Below are 10,062 nucleotides of genomic sequence, written 5' to 3' on the forward strand. Positions count from 1 at the left end.
TCTAATTATCAGTGTCTGTCAGATCTTCAAAACATCATTTTTTTCTGTCACAAACAAAAAATAGATGAAATAAAGTTCTTCTCAAGCTTGTCTGGCAGTTTAAAAAATTATATATAGGAGTCTCTCTCTCAAATATAGACCATATCATTAAGTGATTTTAACCACAGTTTTAGAGTTTCATCAAGAGTTAAGGAAACCTTTGAAATAATACCCACTAAGAACATGTGTTTAGAGGATCCAGGTTCTTATCCTGCCTTGCCATATAGCAGTGTAACCCTGAATAACATCCTCTCAAGGGTATGTTGGACTGTTTTGTTTGTTTGTTTGTTTGTTTGTTTGCTTGTGTGTTAAATTTCTTTTTCTGTTTTTCTGTTATAGTATAAATAATGAACCTATATTACAGATCATTGTATGAAAATTAACTTGAAAACTTTAGAAGGCTCTGAAAGCGAAAGCCCTTTTTCTATGAGTGATGAACTAAGATCATTTAGTCAGACCCTCATGGCTGAAGGAGGCAGACAGCTCCCACAAATTTCTTCTCACTCCACCAATGCTACAGATCACAGAGGATGAAGGACATACACAGATGAAAGGGGATTATGTAATGTTTGCCAAGAGAAAAAGCTCAATACTTATAGCGCGTCCACTGCACAGTAGGTGATGGTTGTGCTAATTACTGAGTAGATGTCCAGTACTGATGTTCTTGTCACAGTGTGTGGCTGGTGTAACTAAGGTGAAACTCTTCTTATGTCTTGATGATAGGTCCTGGGAACTGCCACCGAGCTTACTCTAATATGTTCTAGATATCAATGAGTTCTTTTGTTTTAACACTCATTTTGGAAAGAATACTTGTTTAGCTATATTCTTAATCGAGTTACATTCTATGATTTTCCATTTTGCAGTAAATGATAACGATGCCATTGATAGCCATATCTTCTGTTCTATTGTGAAATATGAAAAACAGAATGTTTCTACAACACATTTTGCTTCTAAACTAACATTTGACTTACAAAGAAATGTTGCCATGATAGTTTTGATACAATCTGAGCACTCAAGAGACAGAGACAGGAAGATTTCAGTGCTTCTGAAACCAGGCTCAGTTACAGAACACGACTTTTTTTGCCTTTATGTTGAGTTATACAATACATAAGAACAAACCAAAACTCACAATTTTAAAGAAGAATGTGCTGGGATTTAGATAAGCAAGGAGGTTCAAGAGGACACTGTGAGGTTTTACTGGAAAATAGAGTTTACTTAAAAAACAGCGACAGAAAAGAAAAAAAAAGCGACACAAAGGAAATGATGGGTTGCGGTTTCCAGAAAAGTTTAGGCCCCAGAACCAGAGAAGACTAAATGGAGGGATCTCTGCAGAGAATGCATGCAGGCAAGAAGCTTCATCTACCCGTTAGCATGAGAGTGAATTCTCAGCAGGAGCCTGCACCAAGGCAGTCTTATGTCCAGGACAGACTCAGAGCATCCAGGTGGCACAGGACATCTCATGGAACCTCACTTAGGTTAGTTGGCTCCAGCAAGGCAGCTGCTAAGGACTCTGTTCCCTTAGAGAAGCTGTCACTGAGAGGAGTAGAGGGAGCACTTACAGGGCAGCAAGTACAATCCACATTCTAGCATCACATGCTGACAGAGTATGCAGAAACCCATTCAAAACTGTCACCTTGATTCAGTCATCAGAAAAATGCAAATAAATGACCCTGAGATTCCACCTCACTCCAATCATCATGGCTAAGTTCACAATGCAGGTTATAGCAGATGCTGGCAGGGAAGTTGAGAAAGAGCACTTCTCTATTGGTAGTGGGAGTATAGACTTAGTAAACCACTTTGGAAATCAATCTTGCATTTCCTTAGTAAATTGAAAAAAGTTATACCTGAAAACCAAGCTATACTACTTCTTGGCATATTCCCAAATGATGCTCAGACATATTTTAAAGCATTTGCCCCACTATTTTTTATAACATCCTTATATTTAATTTCCAGAAGCTAGAAACCACCCAGACATCCCTCAACAGAGGAAGGGATACAGAAAGTGTGGTACATTTACACAACAGAAGATTACTCAGCCATTAAAAACAATGACTTCATGAAAATCACAAGCAAATGGATGAGCCTAGAAAATAACATCCTGAGTGAGGTAACCAGGACAGAAAAGAACACAGATTGCATGTTCTACCTGATAAGTGGATATTCAATCCAAACCTCAGAATACCCAGGATCCAACCCACAAACCATTTGGAGCATAAAAAGGAAGACCAATGTATAGATGCTTCAATCCTACATAGAACAGGGAACAAAATAAATGCAGAGAGTAGAATGATGAAGAAACCTGTGTAGGAGAGAAATCAGGTAGGGAACAGGGCAGGCAGGATAACTTTTGTAAAGAAAGGAGACAAGATCACATTATCAGAAATTGAGTAGAAACAAGGAGCAGTGGGGGATGGAAATCTGGAAGTAGCCACTAGAACGTCCCAGATACAAATGTAGGCAGAGGTTCCCAGGACCTATCTGTTTACCGAACAAAGTGGAAATAGAACCTGTAGATACCAACTTCAATAGGTAGGCAGGGCCCCAAGTTGAGGAATGGGGCCACCCACCCACCTCAAACTTTTCAACCAGAAATGTCCAAAGGAAAGACAGGGACAAAATAACTGCTCCAGAGCCTAAGGAAAGACCATTGAAAGAATGCCACACCCAGGGCTCTATCCCATCATCAGGTACCAAACCCTCACACTATTTCTGATGGCAAGAAGTGCTTGCTGACAGGAGCCTGGTATGGTTTTGCCATGAGAGTTCCTACCAGCACCTGACCAATAGAGATGCAGAGAGTCACAGCCTACCATTGGACTGAGCCTGGGGTTCATAATGGAAGATGTAGAAGAAAGACAGAAGGAGCTGAAGAGAATGAAGTCCCCAAAAATACTCAGAGCTCTCAGGGACTAAACCACCAACCTTCAACTGCATATGTAGTAGAAGATGGCCTATTCAATGGGAGGGGATGTTCTTGGTCCTTTGGAACAGCTATGCTTAGTGGAAGGGTATGCTTCAGAGTGAGTGGGTGGAGGAGCACCTTCATAACAGCAATATGGAGAGTGGACAGATGGGATGGGATGGAACTTTGTGGAGGGATCACTGGAAGCAGGATATCATTTGAAAGGTAAACAAATAAAATTATTAATTTAAACATGTGGTGTTTTTGCTACTTACTAGACTGCTTTCCACTATTTCCTTCCAATCATGCCTTAACTGTCCACATATGTCCCAGTTTCGAGAAGGGTTCCAAGAAGGCTGTTACCAAGGCCCAAAAGAAAGACAGCAAGAAGCACAAATGAGCACAGCCACCATGAGAGCTACTACATCTGTGTGTACAAAGTGCAGAAGCAGGTGCCCGGACACTGGAATCTCATCCAAGGCCATGGGCATCATGAACTCGTTTGTCAATGACATCTTCAAGCACATTGCAAACGAGCTTCTTGCCTGGCAAATTACAACAAGCGGTCTGCAATCACAGCCCTGGAGATCCACATGGCTGTGCACTTCTACTGCCCAGAGAACTGGCCTAGCATGCCATGGCAGAGGGTTTCAAGTCTGTCCCAAAGCGCACCAGTGCCAAGTAGAAGCCCCCGTGGATGAGGTCCTCCCTGACTCTCTTGTTCTTCAAGGCTGTTGCAGTTACCCCCTCAAATCAACAGAGAGCTTTGATTTACATTTTGTTTTATGTTTTGTTTTGCATAGTTTCTAGTTCCTATTCCAATGTTACTTTAAGTGTCTTGGGAAAGGTCCACTTCAGAAGTTTTAAGGCTTTATGGTTTTGAGTTTCCATGTGTGTAACTGGCTTGCAGTTAGCTGCACTGTACTTAGTTTCTTGGAGTTCCTTTTAGATTAGGATAATGGATGTGTGTCTCTGGGCCTGTCTTACATGTTCTACAGTGTTGTACAGGTGCCTTTTATTTGTCCATCTAAAGTGAGGTGGTATCAGTCTGTGTCAACAAATGCTGGGAACCAGCCATCTACAACTGAAACCACTCTGCCCCTTTACTTGGCATGCCCTGGACACCAGAGGTTGCAGTTACTCAGGGAGGTGTCCCTCTAACTTACTGATTTACAAACATGAACTTTGCTGTGGATTTGGTAGGAGTCTCTTGTGGTTCTTTATCAAGCTTTAGAATCCCTATTCATGGCTTGCTGTGTTTGTTTCTTTGTTTGTTTATTCCTTTGTTTGTTTGTTTTTTCTGATTTTGTTTTCCATTTAAAACTTTGCATTAACCACTACAGTGCCAAGTTACTGCAAATATACTGCTCTTTTTCTCTCTGGATCTATTGTAGGACCCCCTGTCGGGGATCCCCATTCAAGTCTCAGGACAGGGGGTCACCCAATGAAACTCGAGAGACCTTCTTGTTGCAAAAGCACGAGGTAGTTTAATGGTGGAGCTCTGGGCCAATAGGTTTCTCACACAGGAGACAGAGGAATCGACCCTGAGACTCAAAAGCTAGGTGTTTTTATAGGAAGAGGGTTGGGGGCTGGGAAGAATTAGCCAGAGTACAAGGTTCACCCAACACCCACAGCTTAAGTGCAGTCAGGAAGTCAGGAGACTGGATGCTTATCTAAGTCAGGAAAACCTGTGGTTAACATATGACTTAAATAGACTCAGGAGGGGCTCATTTGACCAGTAACTCAGTTGTAAAAGACAGCCTGGACAAGCTTCTGCATTCCTATTGTATCTTTATGGTCAGTTAACCTAGCCTCAGGAATATTTTAACAATGGGCTTAGCTGCACATGCCTGGTCTTGTTTTACAACATTCTCAGTCCTAGGCTTTAAGCTTACAAACTACCCCTTTTCCCCCAACTTACAAGAGTTTTCAGACCTTGAATTTAATTTCCTTTCACTGTGAAGCGATCTTTTCAATACACACACTCAGGAATTAGCTTTTTTTTATTCCTGTCCTGTCTCCATGAGATGTCTGAAGTTTCTATTGCTTTCCTGCTAAGCCTGTTGCTGGTCAGGCTGGACTGAAGTTCTTTATACCTCCAGAGCCCACCAATGTCTTACCACAGCAGATGCTACTTTTTAAAATTACTCATAGAATTAATTTTTATAACGTTGCTTTTTAAATTACTTATTACACTAATTTTTATATCAATACAGGGCAGCTGGGTCCTTGTCCATTTGATGTATATGAAGACACTATGGAACAGAAATGTTTTGAGGATTCTTTTTAAAAAATTTATCTATAGTAACAGTTATTATGGTGGCTGTTCTGAATTGTCAACCCAAGCAGCTGGATACACCTGTGAGGGATTTTTTAAATTCCATTAGAAATTCATTTGATATGAGAAGAACCACTTTTATCTGGGTCTTTTCAGGGGCAAAGATCCATCTTTCATCAGGGCTACACCTCCTGGTAGCTTCTATTAAGGACAGGGAAGAAAAAGCTTGTTCTTTGCCTGCTTGCTCGAGATGGCAATCTTTTCCTTAACTGACATTAGAGCCCAAGTCTTTGGGGATTCTAACATACACTGTAGACCAGCTGAGACATCCCGCCCTGTGGACTGAACAACTACTGGATTATTGGAACTTCCGTCAATAAAGTGCAGTTGTTGGACAAGCTGGACGCCAGTCCAGGGCTCTTTAAGAAAGACTATGGAGCAAACATTGAGGTTAATAGAAGCTAAATGGGTTGGTCCATCACAAAGGTTGGTTTCCTTTGTGAACTGTAGCATAGTGAGGTTTTTCTTTGACATCTTGATTTGTTGGGGAAGTGTTGTTGCTGGTCTGAGCACTTTCTCAGTTCTGCTTCATGGTAAAGGCTTCTGGTGCTGATTTTAGGAGCTTTGTGAATCCAAGAAAGAATTCCACACATTGTCATGAATTGAATAAATCCTGTTTACTGTGTGTGCATTTTCAAGTGTGTACACATTGTTATTGTCATTAATAAAGCTACCAATCATTTTCAAAAAAAGAATGAGAATATCTAGAGTATAAATTCACAGATGATTTTACTTTTACCAAAATATAAATCTTTGTTTCTATTTATTAAAAGTAAGAACTTATTTCATCAGTCTCCAGGCTCCACAGAAAGAAGAACACTAGCTGTTCATACTTTATAAACATATGTAGTTTAGACTAAGGGTATAGCTGCTGATGAAGCACTAACCCAGCAACCACAGGGCCCAGGTTTCAATCTCTGAAGACAAAGACCAAACTAAACAACAGCCAAAGGACATGATCCCAGCATTGGAGAGGCTGAGGGAGATAGATCTCAGGTAGAGCCAGGCTAGGGTATAGTTTGAGAGCATTCCTCGAAGGAAGAAGAGGAGATGTAAAAAGAAAGAACACCAAATATGTGAAATAAACTCAGACTACAGGGTCTTATTAGCCCTACCTCATCTTGTTGTATTTCAGTAGATCTGAGAATATATGGAAATAATTGGAAAGACAAAGAGGAGTAGGGATGAGACAGGAGATGGTAACTGCACAGGCTTCTCCATTGTTCCCACACAACCAGCTTTCTTTATTACATTATTTCTTTCTCCCTTTCTTTTCTCTTTGAAAAGTTTCTGACCACCACCACCATTCTCTCTCTGCTTCAGGTTAGTTTCAAGTTTGTGTCTCACCTTGTGACTTCTCACTTCCTCCTCCAGCACCATGTCCCCTGCCAGCTGCCATGTTCCTCACTGTTGTGGTCATGAATTCTGACCCAGTGGAGCTGAGAGCCCCAAAGCAAATACTCCCCTTATAACTTGTCCCAGTCATGGTTTTTATCACAATACAAGAATAACTAAGGCACACTGCACGCGTGTGTCAACACACCTGCTTTTCTACAGTGGAATAGCTCAAGAGGCTCCAGAATGCAAGGCAAACACTGTGGTGACTGAAAACAATTCTCAACTCTACAGATTTTATCTGCTAGTTCAAGGAATGCGGAATGGATCACCAGAGGTCTTTAATACAAGTCCTAAATCAAATGAACCCTCCTGAGACATTCTCTTGAGTGACTCTTAGAAGCGGAAAAGTGACTGGGTGGATTACATCAGCACTGTGAAAGGACTAGGCATGTTCAGCCACAGAATCCATAGCTGGAGGGGAGCATGGGGCAGCTGGAGAGCCCTCTGCAGCTCACTACTGTCTGCTGTAAATGTAGTGAGGTGATTCTGCCTGGCTGTGCACATGACTCCTCCCCATCCTGTCCCTGTGGGTGGGAAATCCTGCTTCTGTGGCATCTGCCCTGAACTGCAATTTCCTTCCTGTTCTCCTCCTGTAAGAGTCCAGGTCCAACCTCAGAGGACACTGTGGTTTTCTGTCACTAGCCTTGTTTTTCCTTTTCTTTGGGCCACACCAGCCACTAAGGCAACACCCAGCCAGGAGCTTAGGTGCAGGAGAAGCCATGGGGAAGGCTTTCTATGTTGGGCAGCTTTCCAAATCACTTATTGGGTGATTGTAATGTTAGTCAGAACAAGTAACACAAGTTCCTGAAGCTCTGAAAAATGTCCCCATTTTTCAGAAGGCAAAGCTGACCCAAGGCAATTGACTCCCTCTGGTGGTAAAACCCCAGTTGACTTTTTGGTACAACCCCATTGTTTGGTAGGTGTGTAAAAGTTGCTCATTCTCAGCTTAACCTTCAATATCTGAACTTTCATGTCTCTCCTAGCTCACCAGAGGACCAGCTTAGTGACTGAATTCTCAGGACATAGTCTTTGGCCTCCATTTGCTCCTTTTCACAGATTTTGGGTCTCTAGGTTGTTGTGTGAAGATGTCAGAACAATTGTAGTGTACAGAGTTCAGAGGATTTCTAAGAAAATGCTGTCTTGCTGTGGTGAGTATAAGTTGAAAATTAGAAGGGGCTGGGAAAGGGTACTGCTGGCCTCTTGATTAATATTCTGGGGTTGAACAGCCAGTGAGGTGTAGCCTCAGGAAAATGGCTTTTAAGAACAAGTGAAGCCCTGTTATTTTTCCAGGTGGACTTTGTACCCCCCCTTTTTTTTCTCATCTTTAATTTTGAGTTGCACCAAGAACCTCTTTATACAAGACAGACATTAAGCCAGAGTAGTGTTTGGAAATAAAAGCTTACTGTTTTCTTGTGTAATGGTGTATTTACCCATGATTCTATGGACACATTTCTTTTGCTTCTGTCTCTATGGTTAGAAGTCCTGATCTTTCTGCAGCTTCCTTCTGTTTAATTGTTTTATGAAACAACCTCAAGTCTATTCTGCAAAATATGTTAGGATAGTGGTGGCACAGAACTTGTGGAAGTGGTCAAGAAATGTGTTTTAAAAAAAAGTTCCCCTTCACAAGAGTGACCTATACCTGACACTACTTGAGTAACTTAGAACCAGACAGTATATAGCCAATAGATGTATGATAAAACTCTTCTGGTCCAGAACACAGACACACACACACACATTTGATTTTGTTTTAAGTTGTGAATGTCTATGTCTGCCTGGGTGATTATACATTTGAAGGAAAGGAAAGCCGGTGGTGGCAGAATTGCTGGAGTTGCAGGTACTCAGTGTTAGCCTTAGTATGTGGCTGCCAGGAACAGGAACTCATATTTTCTTCTTTTTTTCCCCCTGATTTTATTGGATATATTTCATTTACATTTCAAATGGTATCCCCTTTCCTGGATACCCCACCATATCCTATACCATCACCACTCCCCCTACCTCTATGAGGGTGTTCACCCACCTACACAACCCCTTCCACCTCTCCACCCTGACATTTTCCTACACTGCAGCATCAAGCCTTGGCAGGTCCAAGGGCTTTTCTTACCATTGATGTCCTTCACATAAGACCATCCTCTGTTACATGTGCAGCTGGAGCCACGAATCCATCCATGTGTACTCTTTGGATAGTGGTTTAATCTCTGGGAGCTCTGGTTGGTTGGTATTGTTGTTCTCATGGGGTTGCAAATGCCTTCAACTCCTTCAATTCTTTCTTTCATGCCTCTATTAAAGACCACGTTCTCAGTTGTATGGTTGGCTATGTGCATCTGCCTGTGAATTTGTCATGAAATAGCAAAGCCTCTCAGGAGACACCTATATCAGGCCCTTGTCAGCATGCAGTCCTTGACATCAGCAATTATTGTTTCGGTTTGATGTCTAAATATGGGCTGGATCCTCAGATGGGGCAGTCTCTGGATGGCCTTTCTTTCAGTTTCTGCCCCAAACTTTGATTCCAAATTTCCTCCTGAGAATATTTTTGTTCCCCCTCAAAGAAGGACTAAGGCATCCCCACTTTGGTCATCCTTTTTGAGCTTCATGTTGTCTGTGAATTGTGTCTTAGGTATTCCAAGTTTGGGGGCTAATATCTACTTATTAGTGAGTGCATACATTGGGTGTATTTTTATGATTGGGTTACCTCATTCAGCATGATATTTTCTAGATACATTCATTTGCCTAAGAATTTCATGAACTCAAAATTTTTAATAGCTGAATAGTACTTTACTGTATAAATGTTCCACATTTTCAGTGTCCATTTCTCTGTTGAAGGACATCTGGCTTCTTTCCAGCTTCTTACTATTATAAATATGGCTGCCATGGACATAGTGGAGCATGTGTCCTTGTTGTATATTTGAGCATTTTGGGGTATATGCCCAGGAGTGGCATACCTAGTATCATGTCCTATTTTCTGAGGAATCGGCAGACTGATTTCCAGAGTGATTGTACTAACTTACAATTCCACCAACAGTGGAGGAGTGTTGCTCTTTCTCCACATCTTCACCAGCATCTACTTTCACCTGAGTTTTTGATCTTAGCCATTCTGACTGCTGTGATGTGGAATCTCGGGGTTGTTTTTATTTGCATTTCCCTGATGACTAAGGTTGATTTCTTTTAATGCTTCCCAACCATTCAATATTTCTCAGCTGAGAATTCTTTGTTTAGCTCTGTACCACATTTTTAATAGGATTATTTGTTTCTCTGGAGTCTAACTTCTTGAATTCTTTGTATATATTAGGTATTATCCCTCTATTAGATGTAGGATTAATAAAGATATTTTCCCAATCTGTTAGTTACCATTTTTCCCTTTTGATACTGTCCTTTGCCTTATAGAAGC

The sequence above is a fragment of the Micromys minutus genome (genome assembly GCF_963924665.1).
Source record: "Micromys minutus genome assembly, chromosome: 2".
NCBI classification, from domain to species: Eukaryota; Metazoa; Chordata; class Mammalia; order Rodentia; family Muridae; genus Micromys; species Micromys minutus.